The sequence below is a fragment of the Triticum aestivum genome, chromosome 1D (genome assembly GCF_018294505.1).
Source record: "Triticum aestivum cultivar Chinese Spring chromosome 1D, IWGSC CS RefSeq v2.1, whole genome shotgun sequence".
NCBI classification, from domain to species: Eukaryota; Viridiplantae; Streptophyta; class Magnoliopsida; order Poales; family Poaceae; genus Triticum; species Triticum aestivum.
This window is the reverse complement of record NC_057796.1, coordinates 113970799-113981716: the sequence shown is the minus strand read 5'-3', so window position 1 is coordinate 113981716 and position 10918 is coordinate 113970799.

Genomic DNA, 10918 nt, shown 5'->3' with positions numbered 1-10918 from the left:
AGCATGGCACACTGAACTATTGAGTAGTCATCAGCTTTTCTTTGCCAGACGTTCATAACATCTGGTGTTGCTCCTGCAGCAAGTTTGGCACCTAGCGGTGCTTCCAGGACGTAATTCTTCTGTGCAGCAATGAGGATAATCCTCAAGTTACGGACCCAGTTCGTGTAGTTGCTACCATCATCTTTCAACTTAGCTTTCTCTAGGAACACATTAAAATTCAACGGAACAACAACACGGGCCGTCTATCTACAACAACACAGACATGCAAAATACTATCAGGTACTAAGTTCATGATAAATTAAGGTTCAATTAATCAAATTACTTAAGAACTCCCACTTAGATAGACATCCATCTAATCATCTAAGTGATCACGTGATCCAAATCAACTAAACCATGTCCGATCATCACGTGAGATGGAGTAGTTTTCAATGGTGAACATCACTATGTTGATCATATCTACTATATGATTCAGGATCGACCTTTCGGTCTCAGTGTTCGAGGCCATATCTGCATATGCTAGGCTCGTCAAGTTTAACCCGAGTATTCTGCGTGTGCAAAACTGGCTTGCACGCGTTGTATGTGAACGTAGAGCTTATCACACCCGATGATCACGTGGTGTCTCGACACGATGAACTTTCGCAACGGTGCATACTCAGGGAGAACACTTGTACCTTGAAATTTAGTGAGAGATCATCTTGTAATGCTACCGTCGAACTAAGCAAAATAAGATGCATAAAGGATAAACATCACATGCAATCAATATAAGTGATATGATATGGCCATCATCATCTTGTGCCTTTGATCTCCATCTCCAAAGCACCGTCATGATCACCATCGTCACTGGCTTGACACCTTGATCTCCATTGAAGCATCGTTGTCGTCTCGCCAACTATTGCTTCTACGACTATCTTTACTGCTTAGTGATAAAGTAAAGCAATTACATGGCGATTGCATTTCATACAATAAAGCGACAACCATATGGCTCCTGCCAGTTGCCGATAACTCTATTACAAAACATGATCATCTCATACAACAATTTATATATCATCACGTCTTGACCATATCACATCACAGCAAGCCCTGCAAAAACAAGTTAGACGTCCTCTACTTTGTTGTTGCAAGTTTTACGTGGCTGCTACGGGCTTCTAGTAAGAACCATTCTTACCTACGCATCAAAACCACAACGATTTTTCGTCAAGTGTGCTGTTTTAACCTTCAACAAGGACCGGGCGTAGTCACACTCGATTCAACTAAAGTTGGAGAAACAGACACCCACTAGCCACCTGTGTGCGAAGCACGGCGGTAGAACCAGTCTCATGAACACGGTCATGTAATGTCGGTCTAGGCCGATTAATCCAACAATACCGCCGAATCAAAGTTTGACATGCTAGTAAGCAGTATGACTATTATCGCCCACAACTCTTTGTGTTCTACTCGTGCATATAACATCTACGCATAGACCTGGCTCGGATGCCACTGTTGGGGAACGTAGTATTTCAAAAAAAATTGCCTACGATCATGCAAGATCTATCTAGCAGAAGCATAGCAACGAGCGGGGAGAGTGTGTCCACGTACCCTCGTAGACCGAAAGCGGAAGCATTTAGTAACGCGGTTGATGTAGTCGAACGTCTTCACGATCCGACCGATCCAAGTACCGAACGTATGGCACCTCCAAGTTCTGCACCCGTTCAGCTCGATGATGTCCCTCGAACTCTTGATCCAGCAAAGTGTCGAGGGAGAGTTCCGTCAACACGATGGCGTGGTGACGGTGATGGTGAAGTAATCCGCGCAGGGCTTCGCCTAAGCACTACGTGAATGTGACCGGAGGCGTAAACTGTGGAGGGGGCGCCGCACACGGCTAACAATGTTTGTTGTGTTCCTCGGTGCCCCTGCCCCCATATATAAAGGAGCAAGGGGGGAGGCCGTCGGGCCCTTGGGCGTGCCAAGGAGGGGAGGAGTCCTCCTCCTAGTAGGAGTAGGACTCCCCCTTCCCTAGTCCTACTAGGAGGGGGAAGGGGAAATGAAGGAGAGAGAGAGGGAGGGAAAGAGGGGGCGCCGCCCCCCCTCCTTGTCCAATTCGGAATCCTCAAGGGGGGGGGCACGGCCAGCCCTAATGCCCCCTCCTTTCTTTCTCACAAGGCCCATGTAGGCCCATTAGTTCCCCCGGGGGTTCCGATAACCCCCTGGCACTCCGATAATTATCCGGTGACCTCCGGAACTCATCTGGTGTCCGAATATAGTCATCCAATATATCAATGAGGCACCCCGACTTAGAGCAACCGGTTTACCTTGCATTGCCAGCCCAGAGATCAAGTCTTCTGGCAATACACAACAACATGGTACAGAAACAACCGCTTTATTGAAGCTAGCGGATTACATAAGTCTGACATTACATCGAGATACGAGGCCAAGCGGCACACTCGATGCGGCTGGACAGTATGTACATTATTTAATGAACATGACGAGGGCCTCGATCACACGAACTACGCGGCAGCGGAAGAACGACGAAGTGGAAACTCCATAGCACAGGGACACCGACGTGGACATGGCCTAGACGTGAGATGCGCTCTGATGCGAACCGACTTGCCTGAAAGCTGGCATGACACGCCAGGCAGTACATTGAATGTACTTGCAAGCTCACAACAAACATAAGCACGATGACAAACAATATCATGACAATTAATCAGGTTAATGCAGTACAAGCAGTACTAGTAATGCGGTGAAATCAACATGTGCCCCGAGTCTCGCGGACTCACTTACCAGACGGGTTACCTCGTAACCAAACGGTGACCATACCTGGGTCACAACTGAAACCAATCACTCATGATGCAACTAATGAGTTCATGAATCGTTACGAAACCAATGCCAACAACAATCATTTAGTGTGCAAGATTAATTATAAAACTTGATCCATGCATGGTGTGACTTACTTCCGAGCTACGCCCATAACCGAGGACGCGGCTATCGATAGATTAAATACACTCTGCAGAGGTAGTGCACTTTACCCACACCACGGAACCCATGGCCTCGCACTCCCATTCGGGTGGACCAACGGCGTTCCGACGAAACCCTCCCCTTGTCGTGGCACTCTCCCGGCCACTCCGACCAACTTCCTCTCAGGGCTAGGTCTTGGGTGGCCCCGTGCCTACCAAAGGCACCAACGGCCACCGTCGTGGCAAAACGGTCCCAAACGGGGACAAGGTACCATAAAAACAAAAACGAGCACACAAGGTTATGTCTGCTTACCGGGCCAGGGTATGCACACCCATAACCTTCCCTCGTGGGAGGCACCGGTGAGAGGTACAACAAAGGACCGAATCAAGACCCCCCCATAAGGTAAATGTGGCCGCACTAAGTAAAACCCGATTCAGTGGCACCATGACGTGATCAACAGCATATTCAAGTTAGACTTAATCAGGTTTAACTTTGAAATAAAATCTTTATATAAAAACCCACACTATGCCATGGTCATGCAACTACTCGACATGCAAAGCTAGCAACTCATAGATACGGATCAACATAATTATCTTGCGCTACTCGGGATAAAAAACTTTACTGGTCTACCTCATTTTTAATACCATGCAATAATTTGATTAACTCATAATTCATATGGATATATCACTTAATAAAAGAACCATCATTATTTATCATAGCAATATAACTAAGGCAAAATTTTATTCTACTTGACTACTCTAGTCCATGCATTCAACCAGAGACTTAAACAAACATTTGCAAGCATGATAAAGTAACTAGCACTCAACAAAATTTATTTAACAAATTGTAAATGCAAATAAGAACTAATATTCAAGTAGAAAATCATAGATATTGAGGTAACACCATCCAAATGCTGGTGTGGCTTGCCTTAGTGCAGAGGAAGATCACACTCCTCCTGGTTGGCTTCAAGACAAGTCTCTTCTTCTGAAAATATTTAAAAACCACAAAAACAAATATCAAAAACCAATCTGAAAACCACCAGAAATTCTAGACAGCAAGGAAAAATCCACATTTTGGGGTGTTGCTAGAGCCTTCTGAAATAAAGAGAATGCAAAAAGAATCAACTCATTTGGACTTATAGGCTAGAAGTTATGGCCGGTCAAAGTTTCAGTCTAAATCTGATTAAATTTGAATAATTCAGAAAATCCTGGGGGTGACGTCGAAGGCGTAAAGAGGGAGTACGCCTCCACTCGTACCGCTTCGGGCGCGAGTGGTGAGGCTGACGCTGGGCCCCACCTGTCAGGAGATAGAGAAGGAGAGAGAGATCAGAGAGCGACGGCGCTTCACCGGAGCTTACACCGGCGAGGAGTGGGTTTGGGGCTAAACCAGAGGGATAGAAACGAAGATGGGTTCACGACGCACCTGCTCGTACCCGTGGCTTGCCGTGGGATGGCCAGAGCTACTCGCAGTCAAGCTCGCAAGCTACGATGGCGGATGGGACTTGCCGGAGAGGAAGAAGGCGACGACGAGAGGCGGCTTCGAGGGCTCAGCAGCGTCCAGGCGGCACCAGAGGACCCCCAGTGCCACGCCTGAGGGGTTGGTCGAGCTCGAGGGGCACCGGAGCGAGGTGGCTGGGCTGCGGAGATCGCCGGAGTTCTCTGGTCGGGGTCGACGGCCAGGGGCCTGCCCGACCGGGCTACGGTGTTCCTACGTGGTCGTGGCGGTGGTGAGGAGTGGTGTGAGGCTTGGAAGCGAGGAGAGGGGCTCTATATATAGCCGAAGCGAGAGGGGGTAACGTGGCGCCGCCGGAGTGCTCTGGAAGCCGGTGAATGGCAACGAAAGGCGCTAGTGTGAGGGGGCAAGGTTTCAGTGTCTAGGCGGAGGCTGTCCACGCTCGCGGACGAGCACAGGGAGGAAGGGGAAGAGGACAAGGGCACGAGTGCACTGTGGCGTTTGGCCACGACGTGCCCGTGCTCGCTGCGGCGTCTCCGGCGTCGGCGAGAGCCAGGGAGGGGTCAAGGATGATGGGTCGAGGCTGGTGCCGCGGTGCGGCAGTCGTCGGCGAGCTCTGGCTCGAGCACGCGCCGAATAGAAGCGTTGGCGCTACCCAGAGCGTGTCGAACGCGTGCCAGACACCGTGTCCTCACGCGGTCACCGCCCTGGCATGGTCAAAACGGCGCCACGCGCGGCCAAACCATGTCTGGGCTAAAGTCCATGCAGTGTTTAGGCTAGAGGAGCTGAGGACACATCACCTGGCCGACCAGATTTGACGCAACCAACTTGGCAAGTTTCTGACCAGAAACTTGGTCGCCAAGTTTGGCAAGCTTCTAGATGGCCATTAGGGCTTGTGTCCTGGGGTTAATGGTTTCTTAGGAGGGTAATTAGGCTCAAGAAAAACCAGGGCCAAAAGATCAAGGAAAAATGTACTTGCTATACAAACTGAAATTTTGGGCCAGAAGAGAAATTATTTTCTATAGAAAAAATATTGCAAAAAGTCATGCAATATTTTTGCTTGGTAAGTTGTGCCAAGGTCCAAAGAATATTCAGGAATTATTTCAGATTTTTGGGAGCAATAAAAATGAGGGTTGCTTTGGAGCACTAGTGTCTGAAAAGAGTTTCACAGAGGAAAATGAATATTTTTCTTTTTTGGAAAATATTCATTTGATTATTTTGGGGGGTTTATCAGAGAAATAAGGTTGAATGAGAAATAGATAGGTCACTTGGGTGAAAGTCAAGGGCATGCCCAAGTGACAAGTCCATTTGAATTGATTCCAAAAATCCAAATCAAGGCAAAGGCAAAAACCAAGTCCGGAAAAAGAGAGAAGGCAAAATCCAGGCTGTCACAAACCTCCCCCACTTGGGATGAATCTCGTCCTCGAGATTCGGTTGCTTGGGAAAACCATTCTGGGTATGCAGTCCTTAAAAATTCCTCTCTTTCCCAGGTTGCTTCCTCCTCTGTGTGATGTTCCCACTGAACCTTGTAAAACCTTATTCCTTTGCTGCGAGTGACTCTTTCTGTCTCATCCAATATTCTGATTGGCTTTTCCTCATATGTCAAATCCTTAGCCAATTCTATGTCTGCCATGTCAGTCCTTTTCTCCGGTGGCGAGATGCATCTCCTTAGCTGTGAGATATGAAACACATTGTGTACTTCGGATAGCTCGGGTGTCAATTCCAACTGATAGGCAACTGTTCCGACTCTGGCCATGACTGGAAAAGGACCGATGCATCTAGGTGCCAATTTTCCGCGGGTCTGAAACCTCTTGACTCCTTTCATAGGGGTAACTCGGAGATATATGTGTTCTCCGGGTTCGAAGCTGATTTGGCGGTGTTTGGCGTCATAATAACTCTTGTGCCGTGATGTGGCCAGCTGCAGTCTGTCTCGGATTTCCTTGAATTGCTTCTCGGCTTCGAGCATTAAATCAGTCCCGAAAAATACGGCTGTCTCCGGTTTGAGACCAGTTCAGTGGAGTGCGGCATTTACGGCTATACAGAGCTTCATAGGGTGACATCTTTAAGCTAGTCTGGAAACTGTTGTCGTAGGAAAAGTCGGCATAGGGCAGACATTCTTCCCACTTGGGTCCTTGGGCCAATGCACATGCCCTGAGCATATCTTCGAGTATTTGGTTTACTCGCTCAGTCTGTTCATCTGTCTGGTGATGATAAGCCGTGTTGTACCTCAGAGAAGTTCCCAAGGCTTGATGTAGTCGAGACCAAAATGCTGAAGTGAAGAGAGATCCCCTGTGTGAGGTGATAGTCTTGGGTACTCCATGCAGACTGACGATTCGGGACACATACAATTGTGCAAGATGATCGACACGGTAGGTGGTCCGGATGGGAACGAAATGTGCCACCTTCGTTAAGGTGTCCACTATGACCCTTATTGCATCATTTCCTCGGTGAGTCCTTGGTAATCCGGTGATAAAATCCATGCAGATATCGTTCCATTTCCATTGGGATATTGGCAGAGGTTGGAGGAGTCCGGCGGGTTTTTGGTGTTTCGCCTTTACCTTGTTGCATATATCGCAACAAGCCACAAAGTAGGTGATGTCTTTCTTCATTCCATCCCACCAGAATACCTGACGAAGGTCTTCATACATTTTGGTACCGCCGGGGTGAATTGAGTATGGAGATTCATGTGCTTCTGTCAATATTTTCTTCCTTAGACCTTCGAGGTTGGGTACGCAAATCCTTCCTTGGAACCTTAGCGTCCCTTGCTGATCTCTAGAGAAATCCGGTCTATGCCCCTCGTGCACCTTCTTGGCATACAATTGTAATGATTGGTCATATGCCTGAGTGTTGCGAATTTCTCCTTCTAGAGTAGGGGCAACTTCCAATATGTTGGCAAGTCGGGCATCGGTAATCACCAAGTTGAGCTGAGTGATTTCTTCATAAAGCTCAGGAGGCAAAGAATCCATTAGAGCATTTTGGTTGGCTGGTTTGCGGCTGAGGGTGTTAGCCACCCCATTAGCTTTGCCCGGGTGATAATTTATACCGAGGTCGTAGTCCTTAACCAACTCGAGCCATCTTCACTGTCGAATGTTCAGATCGGGCTGAGTGAATATATACTTGAGACTCTTGTGGTCGGTAAATATCGGGCACTTCTTTCCAATCAGATAGTGTCTCCAGATCTTCAAAGCGTGCACCACTGCGGCCGATTCCAAATCATGAGTGGGCTAATTTCCTTCGTGTGGCCGTAGTTGTTGGGATGCATAAGCCACAACCTTGCCATCTTGCATAAGTACACATCCAAGACCTTTTCTGGAAGCGTCACAATAGACATCAAAACTGCGGTAGATGTCCGGAAGAGTCAATACTGGTGCTGACGTCAGCCTGACTTTTAGCTCATTGAAACTCCGTTCGCAGTCATCAGTCCATTCAAACTTCTATCCTTCTTTAAGAGCTCGGTCATTGGCTTGGCAATCTTGGAGAATCCTTCAATAAAACGGCGATAATATCCGGCTAGTCCAAGGAAACTCCGGATTTCTGAGACTGTGGTGGGTGCGGACCAATCAAGTACATCTTTCACCTTGCTTGGATCCATAGATATTCCTTCTGTCGAGAGTACATGCCCGAGAAATCCAACTTGCTGGAGCCAAAAACTCACATTTGCTGAACTTGGCATAAAGCTGATAGTCGCGGAGCCTTTGCAAAACTGCTCGAAGGTGGTCCTTGTGTTTGTCTTTGCTTTTTGAGTAAATGAGGATGTCATCAATGAACACCACCACAAATTTGTCCAAGAAATCCATAAACACCTTGTTCATCATATGCATGAAGAAGGCTGGGGCGTTGGTGAGGCCGAAGGACATAATGGTATATTCATAAAGACCATATCGAGTGGTGAACGCGGTCTTGGGAATATCCTCCTTCTTTATTTTGAGCTGATGATATCCGGTCCTCAAATAAATTTTGGAGAATACTTTGGCCCCACTGAGTTTCAAACAAATCGTCAATCCTTGGCAGTGGATACTTGTTTTTGATGGTGATGTCATTCAGCTGTCGGTAGTCTACGCACATTCGTAGACTGCCATCCTTTTTGTCCACGAATATCGCTGGTGATCCCCATGGTGAAGAGCTTGGGCGGATGTATCATTTCTGCAGCATCTCATCCAGCTGTTTCTTTAATTCCACCAATTCTGAGGAAGGCATCCGATAGTATTTCTTGTGTATCAGTGCAGTTCCAGGCACCAAATCAATTGCAAACTCCAGCTCTTGGTCTGGCAGCACGCCTGGTAGTTCTTCAGGAAATACATCTGGATACTCACTGACCACTGGAATTAGTTCCACCTCTTCTGCCACGGCGGTGAAGATCATATCCTTCTTGGGTATGCTTTTGCGGGCATACAAGCTTGTGGTGCGACCTTCCATATTTTTCATGGTAACTTCTCTGGTCGCACAGTTGATGCATACTTGGTATTGGGTCAACCAATTCATGCCCAGAATAATATCCAATTTGCTAGAATCGATGATTATCAGAGATGTTGGGAACTTGATGCCCTTGATGTCAATTTCCAAATTGCGGCAGACCAGATTGCTTCTGAGCAGGGATCCCGGGGATTGTACTAGCATGTGTTTTCCTAAAATCGAGCAAGGAAATTTGTTTTGGGCAGCAAAACCCCGTGAAATAAAAGAGTGGGAAGCCCCAGAGTCAAATAAAATTACGGCGGGTATGTTATTAACAAGAAACATACCAATGATGACTTTCGGGTCCTCTTGGTATTCGACTGCGGAGATATGATGGATTTGCCCTTGGATGGTATTGGGAAGGAATACGGCTCCATGTAGTTGACTTGAGGATGGAATGGAGCTGTGTTTTTGTTGTTCTTGGGGCACTGTCTGGCGTAATGTCCTGTTTGCCCACAGCTGAAACAGGAATTGTTGCACTGATAATCTTCACGCACCGGGCTGGTCACGGTATTCTTGACTTGGGTGGTGGTCCTATTGACATTTTGCTGCCAGTTGGGTTTGTACTCAACCTGAGTCTGTTGCCAAGTACGAGCCTTCTGCACTGGTTGCATATCCTTCTTCGGCTCGAATTTGCACTTGTGGTCATTAATAGCTGGCTTGTTGTCATGTAGGAGCTTGTGTTCCTTTTCTACGATGAGGGCCTTGTTCACCAGAGTCAGGAAGTCCGGAAAATCAAACATGCTGAGAGTGCACCTGAGATGCTGATTCAGTCCTCCAAGAAATCTGTCGACCTTCCATTCTTCTGTGGCCACATCGTAGATAGAATAGCGGGCCAAATGGTTGAATTTATTCAGGTACTCGCTGACTGTCATGCTGCCTTGAGTGAGGGCGAGGAATTCACGCTACTTGATTTTCATAATCCCGGTGGGGATATGATACTTGCGGAAATGATCCTTGAATTTAGTCCAAGTAATTTCCTCGTCCGCGGGCCATATGGCCTTAGCATTATCCCACCATATAGCGGCAACTCCTTCGAGATAATGCGTTGCAAAGGGAACCTTGTCTCCCTCTTCAGTGCGAGCAATCTCCAGTTTCCTCTCAATAGTCCTTAACCAATCATCGGCTTCCAATGGATCAATAACTTGGCTGAAGCTGGGAGGCTTTGTTCGCTGAAAATCTAACAGCTTGGAGTGATGACCACTCTGGTTTCCATTCTGCCCAACCATAACTTGCACACTTCTCAATACTTCCAGCAGATCGTTGCTCCTTCTTTCTTCAAACATTCACAGGATTTGCTCAGTGGAAGGCAGATGTGGTGGTGGAGACGTAGGTTGCTGGTATGGCTCGGGGGAATGTCCTGCCTGTCTTGCGGAGCGACGGGCAGGGACATCCTCACAAGCTTGGCTGCTGCTGCCTCCCTGCATCATCCTATTATTTATTTTCCCAATGCATAGCAATCGCGATGAGAAAAATCCAACATGGGAGGAAAGCCAATGACAAATCCCGGAAGAAAACAAAGAAAGAAAACGAAAGCGAATAAAAGGTTCCAACATAATTATACATAGACTCAACATGAAAGTAAACATCACAATGGGTCTACTACCCTCATACATGAAACTAAGCATCATGACACGTGCGATTACACCCATACATCATACTCATGACGGAAGCGATACTCTAACGGTCTACTGCTTGGACGGCGCTGCTGCGGGTTCCTCTCCTGAGCCGGACCCAGACCCTGAACTAATAGTGGAGACCTCCGGGTTAAGAGAGACGCTCTGGCGCTGCCTCGAGGCCTCTCCCTTAGGGGCAGGTGCGGGATGGGAGCTAAGCATAGGAGTTGCAGGAGTAGCGACAAGGGATGCCCACGCAGCAGGAGCACTGCGAGGGGTCACTGCCAGAGGGCTTACGGTACCCTGCGAAGTCACCGGTGGAACGGAACCTGAAGGAACTGGAGGAGCGAAAATGACACTAGGGAGAGGGTTCCAATTACGAGCAGCGGCGAGAGCTGTCCGGGCGCGAGTTAGCTCCCGAGCTAACTCGTAGTTTAGGAGATAACTGGCAGTGATATAACGAG